The sequence below is a fragment of the Cydia pomonella genome, chromosome 8 (assembly GCF_033807575.1).
Source record: "Cydia pomonella isolate Wapato2018A chromosome 8, ilCydPomo1, whole genome shotgun sequence".
NCBI lineage: Eukaryota > Metazoa > Arthropoda > Insecta > Lepidoptera > Tortricidae > Cydia > Cydia pomonella.
This window is the reverse complement of record NC_084710.1, coordinates 20,372,649-20,389,212: the sequence shown is the minus strand read 5'-3', so window position 1 is coordinate 20,389,212 and position 16,564 is coordinate 20,372,649.

The window sequence follows — 16,564 nt, the reverse complement described above, 5'->3', positions numbered from 1 at the left end:
CTACCCTAAGGTTGTCTGGAAGAGATCGCTTACAGCGATAAGACCGCCTGTTGCTACCTTTCTTTACATTGTAAATCTGTTTTTTTTTAATTTGTCTTCTTTGTGGTGCAATAAAGAATATTTACTTACTTACTTACTTAAATCATTAAAATATCCACACAAATCACACCCAGGGGACAAGGTGTATACCGATAGCACCGCGTTTCCTGGTACAACTACACTGCACGGGGTGGAGGTTTTAGTCCGTAGGCGACTGTCGGTGGCATTCCATCCTAGGGCGGGATGCCATCTTCAGTCGAGTCGGGCATGCCACCAGGACCGGCCTGGTGGTATCCAATGAGGATTCCCTCCATCCACGCAAAAAAAAAAGACAATTAATCCCAAGATTTGGCGTAGGCACTAGTTTTTACGAAAGCGACTGCCATCTGACCTTCCAACCCAGAGGGTAAACTAGGCGTTATTGGAATTAGTCCGGTTTCCTCACGATGTTTTCCTTCATCGAAAAGCGACTGGTAATCAAATGATATTTCGTACATAAGTTTCTAAAAACTCATTGGAACGAACTGGGGTTTGAACCCGCGACCCCCGGATTGCAAGTCGCACGCTCTTACCGCTAGGCCACCAGCGCTTTGGTCGCACACAGTAGCATTGCCTGCATAATATGAATCTTTATGTTAGCTCAAAAATATTACTCAAAACAAAGTAATTCACACACGTTAATCTTTCAATCTCGTTAGATATCTCAAAAATATTAATCGAGATCTCTACCAAGATTGCATGCAGACGAGATTGAATCTCGATAATTCGCTCGAGTTCTCACAGTTTCAAGATCTCGCAAGATCGAGATTGCATTCTCTAGTTTCTAGGTCAAAATGTGAATGGGTAACAGACAGACACAGTTACTTTCGCATTTATAATGTAAGTAGGAATAGGACTGCAGCAATATAAAAGTATATTTATTGGAACGAAGTTCCTTATCGGAAGGATGGCGGATGGGGGCTAAGCGAAAAAAAGTGTAAGATTTTTCCGTCATGCCCGCTTTTATTTATAGTACATTGTGCTACGAGAGGGGTAAGTGAAGTTTTGGACACGAGGGTGGTCATTCCGGATAGCCATAGACTGGAGGGAATTAAAGACCCGAGTTTGCAATATTCTTACCCCCGGAGTTACACACAATGTTTTTCATAACACTTGCGAAGAAAAAACTAAATTTTAAGCGAAATAATTCTGTAAAAATTATATTATAATAAATATTATTTTAAACGGCTGTTAAATCAATCAAATTTAATAATTTTGAATATGACGGGGTTCGATCCCCGGATGTGTATGCATGCAGATATTGTGTATTATTTTGCACTTGAATTTCATATTTTTGATTGACTAAGCGAGTGTGAAGCTCGAGCTAAGCGTATCAGTTTCAGCTTGTACAAAAATATTTTCTTATGTTTAGTTGTTCTCCCTGCCTGTACGTCGCATATCTGATCTGATATGTTAAATTTTGTGAGCAGATTCGATAATTATTATAGTGTCGATTAGGTGTTTTTTTTTTCTAATCAATAATATAATACGTTTATAAAATATAATATACTTCGTTCCAACCAAGTGTTCCATGACACTCACACATATTTTTAATCATCTATCTACTTAATAGGCTGTGGACTGGACGCAAGCGGCGCGTGGTACGGCGAACGGCAAATTAAGGCCATTCATAAGATAGGATAAGATAAGACCAGACAAGATAAGATAAGATAAGATAAATGTTTATTTGCAAGAATGTAGGTACATATGAATGGCTTTGGCAAATCAAAGTCCTTGCGTCCAGTCCACAGCCTTACGTAGAACGATAGTGATTTAGGTTACAACAAAAAGGTCCGACCTCACTTGGTTTTAGCAGTTGGCAAAAAGCAATAGATTAGGATCGGAAAAGCCTTTCAAGAGAAACTAATGGACCTAAATTTGTCTTTTATTCTGCGGGCCTTTTTACCGCATGATATATTACATGAAATTGAGACAAAACTTTGTATATAATATTATCTTCGGTTACCGCGATATTTACTCATGAAATAAACCTATATATATTTATTTATGTTTAGGAGAACCAACAGCATTAAACTTACAATAGGACAACAAGATTAATACAGAGAGCCAATTACAGGAACTCACAAGTAATTACAAAGTATATAAAAAATGCTAACACTGACGCACAAACACATGCGTACAAAGTGAGAAAAAAACAAAAACAGTATTGAAAATGAAAATACATAGAAGCCATTAAAATAGACCCTAGGTTCGGAAACACTTAGTTCATTAGCGCCCAGAATAATTGAGGTCTCGAAGTTCGAAAGAAAAAAGAACATAAAGTAAAATATATCAGATGTTAATGCTGATAAAGCATATTTTAAACTTCATATCAAGGCGCTAATGCACTAAGTTAATGAATAAAATGCATTTAATCGCTTAATGAAAACTTAATAAAGAAACAAAAAAAAACAGTATACATGTAATAATACAGAGAAAGAAAGAACTATATAAACGGATTATATCGCGTATAATGAATTTAAAATACATCCTGTCTTTTTTAGCCCAGCTTTCGTGATCAGCGGAAGACTAAGGAAAAATGGAGGAAAAATATATAATCACCGCTGTCAAAATTACAATCAAAATTAAAATCTACCCAGATAAGTAAGTAAATATTCTTTATTGTGCACCATACAGTTAAAAATAGACAGGAAATGAAAAAACACGTAAAAGTTAGGTAACAACAGGCGGTCTTATCGCTAAGAAGCGATCTCTTCCAGACAACCCACCAAAATAATGAAACAAAAAATCTGTACATTTGATGTATATACTCGTACTAATTATCAAAACAATTCATATGCTGGATCTATAAACTGATATTCAGAAATATAAATAATTAACTAACATTTATTGCGGAAAAAATTTTGCTTTGCGGGCTTTTTTGCGTGAAATTATTTATGAGACATATTAGAGCAGCTTTTAGTGCAAATCAAAAATAATGGATCCATATTATAACGCGGTAATCACACTAAAAGTACAGCCCGTACAGGTGACACACTCTTTAGAATTTTTAATATTATTAAAATTAAATATATTAAAATAGGTCACTAACTTTTTTAAGGTCGACAATTGCTCGACATGTTTTGCTTCATACTCAACCACCAACTCGTCCTTCGGTCCAGCAACGCGTGCTCCCGTTGAAGCCTCTCGTTATGCAGTGAAACATGTCAGGCAATGTTAAGTCAGTATTAAGCTTCGGTTTCCATACAAACGTACTAAGGCCCTCAACACACAGCGTGAGCGTAAGAGACGCGTAAGCGTATCGTAATACGCGCGTAGAAGAAAACGCTACGAGCACGAACAACTCGTCGGTATACTTCAAAAACATGATAACTGACTGAAACATAGTTTCGAGAAAACGCGAGTTGAAAGTTTGATCCTCAAATGTGGGTATTTAAAAACCGAATCTTTACTAATTTAGTTTAACACTTAAAATTTTGGGATGTAAACATGTCTTAAAATGGTACTTTTTAATTTTTTTTGTCGAAAACTATAAAATATTGACCTATAAAAAAATTTAAGTTACTTAAAACCAGTCCGTACACGAAGCGTCGTCGTAGCGTAGCGGTTGAGATTTCTGGGTGCGTAGACAACGTGCCAATCGTTAACGCTCCGTAGCGAACGAAACGCAACCGTCACTGTCGCACCAATACGAAAGAGTGATAGAGAGAGATGACTACGCTACGCTACGGAGCGTTAACAATTGGCAAGTTGGCTAAGGCGGCTGTCGTTATTACAACAGGCGTAGCGTAATACAGGCATAAAATACAAAACTTCGGACCTAATCAAACAAAATAAAGCTTCTCAATCTGACGAGAAAGTTAGATCGCCGGTATCGACGTATATCCGTCGAAGACATCTGACGTCACCAGTGACGCCATGATTACAACTAATGAGATTTCACTTATAAAACGATTACGCTTACGCGACGCTTGGCGCCCAGAGTCCCTAGTGTAAATTTATTCGATTTCGAAACGTGACGTACGCGCTTGCGTTAAGTTTCATTCAGCGCGCCAAGCGGAACGTTTTGGAAACTCAAAATCCCATACAAAATGAGACTTAACGCAAACGCGTACGTCACTTTACGCCATCGAATAAATTTACACTAGGGGTACAGAACTCTACGCGTCCCGTACTCGTACGTACAGTGTTTACTATACGCCTACGCGACGCTTACGCTTACGCTCCGTGTGCTGAGGGTCTTACGCTATCTGTCTAAGTCTTATGGCGCCTTTGAATCTCATCTTACATATTCCTTGTGGTATTTATAAGTAGAAAACATTGTTTACTCAATTTAGAATTATCCGACACCTCCACGGTTGTAAGTGTTGCAGTATCAAGCGCGAATAAAAATAAAGCTAGCCACAGAATAACAAACGGGGCCTTAGTGCAAACCGTTGCTGTGTTTAGTTTTGCAATGGCCTCGCTCATCTTATCAGGAGAGTTCGATTTGGTACAAGAAATAGGAGGTAGCGATTTGATTTCACAACATCGCTTCGGCATCGCTTCATGGTAGGTATTCCACAAATACGCACGAAGCGTTTTGCTTCAACATTCCTTATGCGAACTGCCAAGGAGTGGAATGCCCTGCCCGAGTCTGTGTTTCCGTATGAGTACAATCTGAATCTCTTCAAAGCTAGAGTAAATAGGTATCTCATAGGTAAGCGTGCTCCACCGTAGACCGCATCATCACTTACCATCAGGTGTGATCGTGGTCAAACGCCTTCCTATCCTCCATAAAAAAAAACATGTCTAATAAATAAACGGACAGACAGACGGACATGACGAATCTATAAGGGTTCCGTTTTTTGCCATTTGGCTACGGAACCCTAAAAACACCAAAGTTATGATCATTAAGGTACCATTATAATTACTGCCGACTACATTGTTCCTACAAACGTCATAAATCCTGACACCAGATCAATTTGACGTTTGCGGCAGTTATGCAGTCGAAAAGATTGCCACGCTACAATAATACTGCTGTGATTCTTTGGGACAAGAAATAGGAGGAAGCTATTTGATTGACAACATGTCTAATAAAAAATACGCGAGACGATGGTTTGATATGCGTTTCAGTTATCTATGGTCTTTTTTCTTATGGATGGTAATAGTTCTAAGTCCAAACAACATAAATTGAAATAGGCAAAGTACCTGAAAGATTGAAATAGGCAAAGATCAAAATAATGAATAAAATAGTACATTACGATACAAGTGCGAAAAATAGGAAATTCGAAACGAGTGGCGATAAATTAAAACACGACCGAAGGGAGTGTTTTAAATCGACACGAGTTGCGAATTACCTATTCGCACATGTATCGTACAACGTTTTACAGTACATATGGCCCTTTAAATGTTCGACACAGTAACATAATATGCTACTTCTCGCACTAGTGCTATAAAGTAGCCCCATATGTACTGTAAATAATTTTATTTGTGAATTACAATTATTACTGCCAATATTGTTTTAGTAATACTTCTGTGTCTTTGTGTGTAGTCGCCTCCGATGTATGGCCATATAAGCCGCAGACCAGTAGACTACGTCGGAAATAGATGCCTCAACCTCACTGTCCAAGGCCCTAAGTAGATAACGCGGCCGCGGTAGGCCTAAGAAGCATTGGCTGGACTTAGTGACAGCAGACATCGAAGAGAACAATCTCACACCTGAGGATGCCGAAGACCGGGCAGAGTGGAGAAGATTAAGTAGGAAAGCGGACCCTGGCGCTAGGCCGGGAAAACGCTAGGTTGAAGAGACTACTGTATCTGTTATAAAATTTGATAATGTTTAGATACTAATGTAGTTTGTTTAACATATATTTTTAAGTATTCAAATCGTCCATACAATATATCCTGGAGCCATTTTTTTAACAGTGAATCGCTTATGATTTAAGCCATACCAAAACATCGGCACCGACACGGTATTGCTTTTCCCCGTAGCCGATCCTTTTCCATGTAAAATACCGCTGAGGGCCTACTGCGAAAAACGAAAATCGAGGTTTCGTTATCTGCCTCTCTATTGCTCTTGCATATTCGAGTGACAGAGAGACATATAAGGAAATTTCGATTTTCGTTTTTCGCGGTAGGCCCTTTGAGCTGCGCGCACGTAAGTAGATAATCTCTACTTGTAGGTACAATAGGTACCTACATAATAAGAATACGATACTTTGTACAGTTGCTATCCGATATATCGGAGCGGCCAAGGTGCTCACAAATATCTGACCACGCCTCTATTGTCAAGGCGTTAGAGCGCGTGTTCAGATATTTTTGACCACATCGAACGCTCCGATAGATCTGATGGTGACTGTACTACAAAGATAACAATATTGTAATAAAATTGATAAATACCACAAAACCACCCAATTCTGGCCTGGCCTAGCGGTACTGACCTGCCTATGAAGCCGATGGTCCCGGGTTCGAATCCCGGTAGGGGCATTTATTTGTGTGATGAACACAGACATTTGTTCCCGAGTCATGGGCGTAAGAAAAAATCTTCTTCTTCTTCCTAATCGGAACACGATACCGAATATGCTTAAACGAATTCCCGCTATTTTTGTTATCATACAGGTACGTATGTAAATATTTGAATCCTTCGTTACCATTTTTTTTTTCTTAAATATAAAGATAAAGTTATACGAAAGTGAGCGCCATCTGACCTTCCAAACCAGAGGGTAAACTAGGCCTTATTGAAATTAGTCCGGTTTTCTCACGGTGTTTTCCTTCACCGAAAAGCGACTGGTGAATATCAAAGGATATTTCGTAAATAAATAAATAAATAAATAAATAAATATTAATGGACATTGTTACACAAATTGACTAAGTCCCACGGTAAGCTCAATAAGGCTTGTGTTGCAGGTACTTAGACAACGATATATATAATATATTACACGTTTATAAATACTTAAATACATAGAAAACATCCATGACTCAGGAACAAATATCCATGCTCATCACATATCCATGCTCATCACACGAATAAATGCCCTTACCAGGATTTGAAGCCAGACCGGTCGTCACCCCCGAAAGTCCCGACCGGTCGTCGTAAGTCCCGAAAAGCTCATTGGTACGAGCCGGGGTTTGAACCCGCGACATCCGGATTGCAAGTCGCACGCTCTTACCGCTAGGCTACCAGCGCTTCTAATGCGAAATAATAAAGCGTACCTAAAAATAAATATTTTTTTTTGTTTTAAATCCATTTTCAAGAATAAGACGAATTTTACGTTTTTAAGCAGCTTAAATCCAATTTATTTCCTTACTGCCTCCTTTGAGAGGCTAAGACTTTATTTTCAAGTTACTAAAACGTAATTATTTAAAGACGTGGCTGAAAAATACTCCATCAAGCAGATTATTTCGTGTAATGAACTGTTAAAGCAAAATTCAATTACTTAAGTCCCGGAAACCGGAAAAAAGCGGGCGAAGTCCATTTAACTCGTTGGGTCACAAACACAGACTACTTTCCTAGATTTCCTAGAATAAGGAAACATCAATCAAAACCGTAAATCGTTGGAAGTATCGAAATAGGAATCGTAAATATCTACAGTTCGCGCTCAAAAGTCTCTGCAACAACAGTTTAATTTTTCTATGTAAACAGACATTACACGGTGCCCATGAGCATTGCGAGATTTTAACAGTATATTTCTGATCACATTTAAAGAGTAAAATGTCCTATGTACTTTTTTGGAATTCGCCTAATTTCAGAGTTTTTTTTTTTATACCACGACGGTGGCAAGCAAGCATACGGCCCGCCTGATGGTAAGCAGTCACCGTAGCCTATGGACGCCTGCAACTCCAGAGGTGTCCTTTTTTGAAGCCATTTACAAAAAAACATATTTTTATTATTACTTAATTCAAAACTTCTTATTGATGGCGATGTTGCCACTATGGGACCTTTTTCAAATAGCTGTTCAAATATCCTTATTGATAAATAGATGTGAAAAAGTGACAAGTAATTGCAAAAAAATAGGTTTTACATAAAAAAATCTAATTCTTTTTGAGTTACAGTTTTACAAATAGCGTTTACATTTTATGTACGAATACATACAAAATATCGAAAAAAAAATACAATTTTTTGTTGTGAAATTGATCTAAACTTATATAAGATTTTTTCCAAGGCTGGGAAACCGGTTAAATTTCCAAACCGTTATGTACTTGGCGCAAAAGTCGCAAAACTTTTCAGTTTCGCTCGAAAAACTGTTACTTTTAAACCGGTTTTTATGTGAACAGGTCTTGTCAAATTAACTGGTTTAGAGCAATAAAAACCGGTTTCGTCCTATGTCGGTGTCTATATTTACGTGGCACACCACCAGACCGGTCGGTTGATTCGTCACTCGTCGAATATACCGTTTTCTTAGGTTACAATCAAGTTCATAAAACGTTCGCGTACTATTAAAAGCTCGGAGGAAAACCGAAATAAACCGGTATTTACCGGTATTTTATAAACCGGTTCCAAGCCTTGATTTTTTCCTTCTTTTGGCCTCAGAAATGCGTGGTTAATATCGCTCGGGTACTTGTCAGAAGGTTTGACAATTCATAATTATTCATAATTCATAATAATTAATTGCGAAAAAAGTGGCTGTGACATAAACGGACAGACAGACGGACATGACGAATCTATAAGGGTTCCGTTTTTTGCCATTTGGCTACGGAACCCTAAAAAGGAGTTACAAAAGTTGCTCTTTATATTTTCAAGAAAGTCCATCCTCTTAGCCGTCCATACACAGCATGCAAATAAAAAACTAACTAGCCTAAATAAAAAATATTTAATAAAATAACAATTTTATTTACAATCATACCTAAAACAACAAAATAATTTAATTAATAAAATAAAACCACTAACAATTTAAAAGCAGTGGTGGCCGAGTGGATATGACGTCCGACTTTCAATCCGGAGTTCGCGGGTTCAAATCCTGGCTCGTACCAATGAGTTTTTCGGAACTTATGTACGAAATATCATTTGATATTTACCACTAGCTTTTCGGTGAAGGAAAACATCGTGAGGAAACCTGCAATACATCTGCGAAGAAATTCAAAGGTGTATGTGAAGTCCCCAATCCGCATCGGGCTAGCGTGGGGACTATAGCCCGAGCCCTCTCGCACATGAGAGGAGGCCTGTGCCCAGCAGTGGGACGTATATAGGCTGAATTATTATTATTGTATCTCCTTGGATTTCACGGGCCTATAAATCCCGGTCTTTTGATAGGCTTGCATGGGGATATAGATCCAACACGTAGAGGCCTCTTGGAGAGCTTTAATGTCATGTAGAACGCCTGCTGGAACCCGTTCACGGGCGCAACAATAGACACCAATGAACCGGTCGCAACAGGCATTGGGACTATTGTAGTAAAGTGAACAGTATAACGGTCTATGGATTGAAGTTTGGGAGGACAATGAGACTGGGTTATTGCAAAGACGTCCGGACACCTGCCATAACAATGTTTTCACTAGTTATCGAGGCAGGCGGTGACTCGCCGCCCACTAGATGGGCCCCTGAAAATGCCGTCCTGAAGACGACCAGGAGCAACACCGGTGTGAGCGGCTCAGGGGTGTCGAGAGGTGTACGCCGCTTTCTACCCAGTGGCTGATAACAGCCACTGTGCCAACTCGCGTCTTATGCAAGTCTTCACTTCCACCCCTGAAGCATTTAGCTCTAACGACTCCTCTCTGGACGGCCAATGAAGGCAAGCCAAAGCTGAGAGTCCTGCGGGTCCCCTTGGGGTCCACTCCGACCGACGAAGACACGCCGGAGACGGAGACCCTGACCGACTCTCGGGAGTACTCGGGTCCGTGGGGTCGTTACTCCCCAACAGCTCGCCACAAGCTGCCCTGCGGTTAATTAATAATTTACAACGCCTTCAGATCAGAAGTAAAAAATAAAATAAAGAAGGGGGTGCATAACCAATAAACGTAACGCAAGAGAGGTATGGGCATTGTGAATGTCATCTCGCTTTGTGTGGTAGGGCACAGCACAGTGGATGTCATTCCAGATCTAGAGCAGAGCCCAACTGGGGAAGTACCTCCACCTTACAGAAAACCGCAGCCAAATAACACTAGACCCTACTCATAGTGTTGTGTTCCTGCCGGTGAGTAAGGTTTTTTTTTTTTTTTTTTTTGTAAGTTTTTAAGTGTCAGTTGTAGACACAGGGCCCTCGCTAAGGATACGGGCGACCCTGTGCCCGAGGTGACGTTTGCGAAAGGGTTTTTATGTTTTATGCGATGCCGGGTCCGGCATCACCATCAGTCGAAACAATGGTGATGCTCGACTTGAAGACCCGGCGTTGTTGGTATGATTTAAGATGGACCCATGGTCCCCGCATTGGGTACGGGCGGCCATGGGCCCAGGTTGATATTTGATGCGATATGTTTGAGATTAGGGAATAGCAATATGATTGAGATTAGTGATTAGTTATTTATAAATGGTTAGAAGTATGGTTTGTAGTTGATTTTAGTTTGGTTTGGTTTGCTTGGAATTTTTGGTTTGGTTAGGTAGTTGATTTTTAGATTGTTGTAATTGGTTGTGGTTGGAGGGACCGCAGTAAAGATAGAAAGATAAAGGCACTCAACGGACGCTGCTGCCCGTCCGCCGGTTTTCCCTTAGTCGCCTTTTACGACACCCACGGGACGAGATGGGGTGGTGCTATTCTAACGCCGGCACCACACGGCGGGGTGAGTAAGGTTGCCAGAGCTCAACGAGGGGCGCGAGGGGGTTAGGGTCGGCAACGCGCATGTAACTCCTCTGAAGTTGCAGGCGTACATAGGCTACGGATACTGCTTACCATCAGGCGGGCCGTATGCTTGTTTGCCACCGACGTAGTATTTAAAAAAAAGAAAAAAAAAAAACGTGCAAAAAAAATACCGAGAATATTTCATAGAAACTTATCAATTAAAAAAAAAATCACATTGCTACCCGAGTATCGGTAAACGCAAACTCAAATGATATGAACAAATGCAATTTCATACTTAAATACTACGGTACCCCTAGTGTAAATTTGATCGACATCATAACGCGACGAACGCGTTTGCGTTAAGTGTCATTTTGTATAGGATTTTGAGTTTCCAAAACGTCCCGCTTGGCGCGCTCTTTCTAAATCCAATACAAAATGAGACTAAACGCAAACGCGTACGTCACGTTTCGAAATCGAATTTATTTACACTAGGGGTACGGGATACTACGGGTGTGGTAACCGTGAGTAATAGTCTCGTGTAGTACGAGTATAATATAAATATATTATCTAGGAAGTGCTCTGCGGTCACAATTTTAGCAGTTTCCAAATCGCTTTCGTTTCATTTCGCACTTTTTGACCGGTCAAAAGGGAAAAGTTTAACTAGTTCTTTCGCGAAATCCGCGGTTGTCCATTTACATTCGCGGTTTTCCAGAGGTTTTTATATTTTATAATATAAATATAATATATGTCGGCGGCCAATCGTACTGTCCACCAGATTGTAACGTTCCTGTGTAAAGTTTTGACGGTATTCACATTAAGCCAATAGATTACCTCAGCCGTTGGGTTACTTCAAATGCCCGTAGGCCAAATTGTCTAGAAACAGGAACCCCGTATAGCGGGGCTCTGTCAACTCAGGGAACGAGACAATGATTGTCGCGTTTCATGATATGCCTAAAAATTTCATCATCTGGCGGATATTACGAATGGCCACTGACATCTAGTATTTGACGCGTGGTGTTTTGTTCGCATTCGTCATCTCGATATATTTCTACTTTGCTGTTGGTCGATTCGTCGATAAATCTTTGTAAGCTTGGCTGCTGCAGCTGCAGGGTTACCACTGTTATAACTAGCATGACTTACTTTCATGTCACTAAGGTCCGGCATTTTCCATAGTTAAAGAAAAAAAATAATAATAATACTTTCAATGCGCCTGGATTAGCGTTGTTCATAACTATTCTAAATTTCAAATCGATAGCTTAAGTGGTTCTCGAGATATTTAGTGATGTGACAAACAGACGGATGGACGGATAGAGTTGCACCACCTCTGTACCTTTTTGGCATGGAACCCAAAAAATATAAGCTCAAAAAGGCTTGTGTTATGGGTACTTAGAAAACGATATATACAAAATATAAATGCTTAGGAAACACCCATGACTCAGGAACAAATACCCGTGCTCATCGCACAAATAAATGCACTTACCAGGATTTGAACCCGGAACCATCGGCTTCATAGACAAGGTCGGCATTATATATGTGCGATCATTCGTACACATTAAGTACTTACCTACATTTTGTTTAGCATTTTTCAATGTGATATATTATACTTATACGGTTGACACCCTCAACATGGATTTAAAAAATCATAATAAATCATTGACATGTGATAATTTGGTTTTTCTCAGAAACGCGTAACTTTTCAGGATTGCCATAAAACTAACCTAACCTAACCGATCTATAGGATAACCTAAGGAAATTCCTGAAAATTTAACGGTTTCAGAGTTATGACCAGGGATCGGAACCGGTTTTTTGCAAAAACATCGAAATAACCATATATTTCGGTTTATTTTATACTCTAAATGTAGGACTCAGTTGTGTTTTCAGATAACGACTTCGTATTATTAGATTGCCTAATTAGAAATGAAGTAATTGACAAAGAACGAAAAAATACCGTTTTCGTTCCCATACAAAAAATACCGGTTTCCGATCCCTGGTTATGACACTAAAATGGCGCTAGTTTAGTGGTGTCACTCTCAAATTCAAAGAGCCAATCGTGCAGTACACGGGCTTAAATATATATGTCAACGTAATAAATGCAGACAAAGTATACCCTAATCCTCGATTTCTAATTAAATCTTTGTGATAGTCTTTGTTTACTATTTTATGTAAATGTATATCAGCCCTTTTACATAAAAAGGCCGGAATGTATTAGACTCAAATTGGGGATTTCAAAATTTTGAATAAATACTCAACGATCTTCTTAGTGCAAGAATGCGGCAAATTAAATAAAAAATCGCTGGCATGGTCGACCTAAGAGGAAATTTCTCACCAACTGGACGGATGCTGCAGTAAATCGGGAAGATTGGAAGTCTAGGGGGAAGGCCTTTGCCCAGACGTGGGACATTACATAGGATCGTTAAAAAAACGCGAAGAGTTGCCCCATATAATATTTTAACTTCGCGCCTATTTACTGTCAAGTTGGATGTGTTTTAGGATACATATTCTTTCTGTAAAGTTCTGATCTTTCAAAGTTTAATGTAGATATTTCCATACCATTCTATGTATTTCGTTTTAAAACAAACATTTTACGTAATACAAACGTCTCGCGGAATTAAATGGAGCGCATTATTCAATACGGGACCACGTTCCCAATGATATATTCCAGCATTTGTCGTTCTCACTTAATTTATACAAAGCTGCCTGACGGGAGGCCGAGTGCACACTTGTTGCTACTTAATACCGGATTAACCTGGTTTTTCTGGTTATTAACGGATTTTAGTTTTCTAAATACAATATGTTTGTAGTGTGTGCTTTGCCTCACCCATGCACAAGCATAGCCTTAACGGATAAAAACGAATGTACGTCTTACTTGAAACATGTGTTTGTTCAACTTACAGTCTCCAGTCAATATTCTGGTCACCGCGCAGGTTTTGTGTCTTTTGAGCCCTAGAAGCTCCTTAGCAGTTTTGCTGTTGAACCCTTTGATTAGAACTTTCGATCGTATACCTTAGTATTGTAAGTAATATCTTTTCCTGTGCTAATAATCCCAAAAAAAACATTAATCATTCTTCAAAACTTGACATTTGCGAAGAAAAACCCTTTAACATAAATATCAGCGTTTGAAATGTATATGACGGTCCCAAAGCCAATATTTTCGTTACCGTACTCCCCATAGATGTAAGGATTCAGTATGGCGTCGCCTTTACACAAACAATAATAAACTCAGGCTGTTAATCTTGCTTCGGCTGTGACCACTTTATTAGATACCGGGACACCCGTGTATAGAGAAATATACGCCTTCGGGGAAAAGTTGCCAAACAGACCTAGAGTTCTGGAAGAGTCACAACATTTTCTCCAACATAAGTTAAGGGCCAAAATGGTAGTGGGACCCACAGATCACCATAGATGATGCCGTAGATATACATAGCGCGCAGTGACGGAAGATATGACCGTAGCGATTGGGTTTACTTTTTATCTCAAGTACTGTACCAACATACTTCGGTTTTAAAATGTTGCTCGTCTGACCCTCCTTTGATTTATACTGCGATGGTATGCAGAGCCTCTTAAATACTAGCTAAATGATTCACATGTCAAAATGAGATGACATTTTTATTAGTTTGTAAGTTCAAATCGGCAAAACGATTTACGCTGCACCCAACCGTCTGAATAAATAAGTTTTTGGCAAAAAAATCGTTTTTAGTACAAGCTTTTACCGCTGACTGTATTTTCTTTCTACAGGCAACTAATACTCATCAAGCCAATTCTAAAAACCCCAAACACAATTAGGTTGCATTGTTACATATATATGCAAATTTTCAGCTCAATCGGAAACCGGGAAGTGGATCAAATTTAACTTGCAAGATTTGATTACAAACAGACAACGGTCAGGTGAAAGTAAATAAAAGCTTGTAAAAATCCAAAAATGCCGGTTCTAGTGCATGTAATATCTATTGTCGCTTAAACTTACCCTTGGTTATTTACGACGACACTTTACCCGCTCTGCATAGCGAGACGAATGGCGCAACTCGGTGCAAACTCCCGATTCCTGCACTCTAGTACCCTCAACACTAACTCGATGATTTATGACGAAAAATTATCATTTACGACACTACCTTCTCTGCAGGGTGAGACGAATCGTGCAACTCGATACAAACGTCCGATTCTTGCTCTTGAGTAGGTACATCAAGAACTGAAAGAACTGAAATAAATGTCATATTCGAAAAAGTGTCTGAGGGCATCAATGCCCAGGGCTGGAATCGAACCAGCGTCCTCTGCTAGCGCAGCAGGTGCTTGTGCCCCTCGGTCACCCGGGTAACGGCAAAATGGATCTAATTTTACTAAGTAGGTATATGCAATATCTTGTGGCACCCCCTGTCCACTTGCTTGCGTGCCGTTTTTTTTTATTCGTTTTTGTGTAGTGTTTCTAATTGAAATAACACAAATTTAAACAGTAATAATAATACTTTCTTTCTAAATAGAAAAACTTGACGATTGTCAACTGACGGAGAATTGTTATTAACGACGCTACTTTACCTGCAGAGTGAGACGAATGGTGCAACTCACTGCAAACTTATGGTTGCTACACTCGAGTACAGTCAGCATCAATAGTAGGTGGCATATGAAACGAACCACCCTCGAATACTATTCGAAATAGATATATAAGTATCTCAAGAATTTGCATTCAAAAGTAACTATCACAGCCTAATTGTTATTCGTATATAAGTATCTGTATGAAGAATAATTAGAATCAGATGAATTGAGAACTTACTCGATATTTTGAAGCCGCCGAAACTATCGTCACTTTTCAGACCAAGTAAAACTTTTTGGTTCTGTTAGTACAAGGGTTGTCTCATCCCTACTCTAGAACTTAAATGGCCGCGCACTGTGCGGTTAAAGAGAAATTTACCGCGGACGCTTCGGCAGTGGCATTCCACACTGCTTGCCGAAGTGGACAATAGTATGGGGTTCTTAGAAAAAGTAGTGTTAGTAAAATTTTAATGAGTCTGCAACGCGCATATAACACCCTTGGGGTTCCAGGTATCCATAGACACGGTAACCGATTAGCCAGAGCCCGTACATTTCATGGCGTTGACAGAAAAATGACGTCACGCTACATAGAGTATGATTCCAAATAGTATTTTCGTAATAATTAATCATTTGTCAACCTCTTTACTCGTAGGTAACTGATACATATACTTGACAATCAGTATAGAAACGTCTAACTGACTTTAATTTTATTGTCACACAAATAAATAATAGATTATTAATTTATGAAATAATACATATTTTTGGTTTTTAACAGCTTAACAAGCTTTTATTCACGTAATAAGTATTTATTATGATACCCATCAATAAGTAAGTTATCTGAATTTGTAGTAACTCCCTGTATGTTAAATTACGTCATTTTTGCGTCAACGGCATGAAAAATACGGGCCCTGCCGATTACCATCAAGTGGGCCGTATGCTTGTTTGCCACTAACTTAGTATAAAAAAAACTAAAGCCACGCCACGAAACTAACCGACGTATCTGTCAATTTTCACGGCAATTTCCGGTAAAGAGAGCTTTTACCGGAAATCGATTGTCTGTTTAGTTTATGCAGACAGTTTATGAGCCCAATGGCTTCTGAAGTATGCACTTTGCTCTCACTACTTATGCCGATGGTAATGCATCATTCGAATGCACTTTGCGTTATTTAAAGAAAACCTGTAAATGGCAATATTGGAATGCTTATAATTATATTTCTTTAGTCTGCTTGTCATAGGTATTTTAAGAATCTGAAGAAGTTAAGGTTAACATTCTGTTATGATTTGAACTGGTGGTTTTGATACGACTT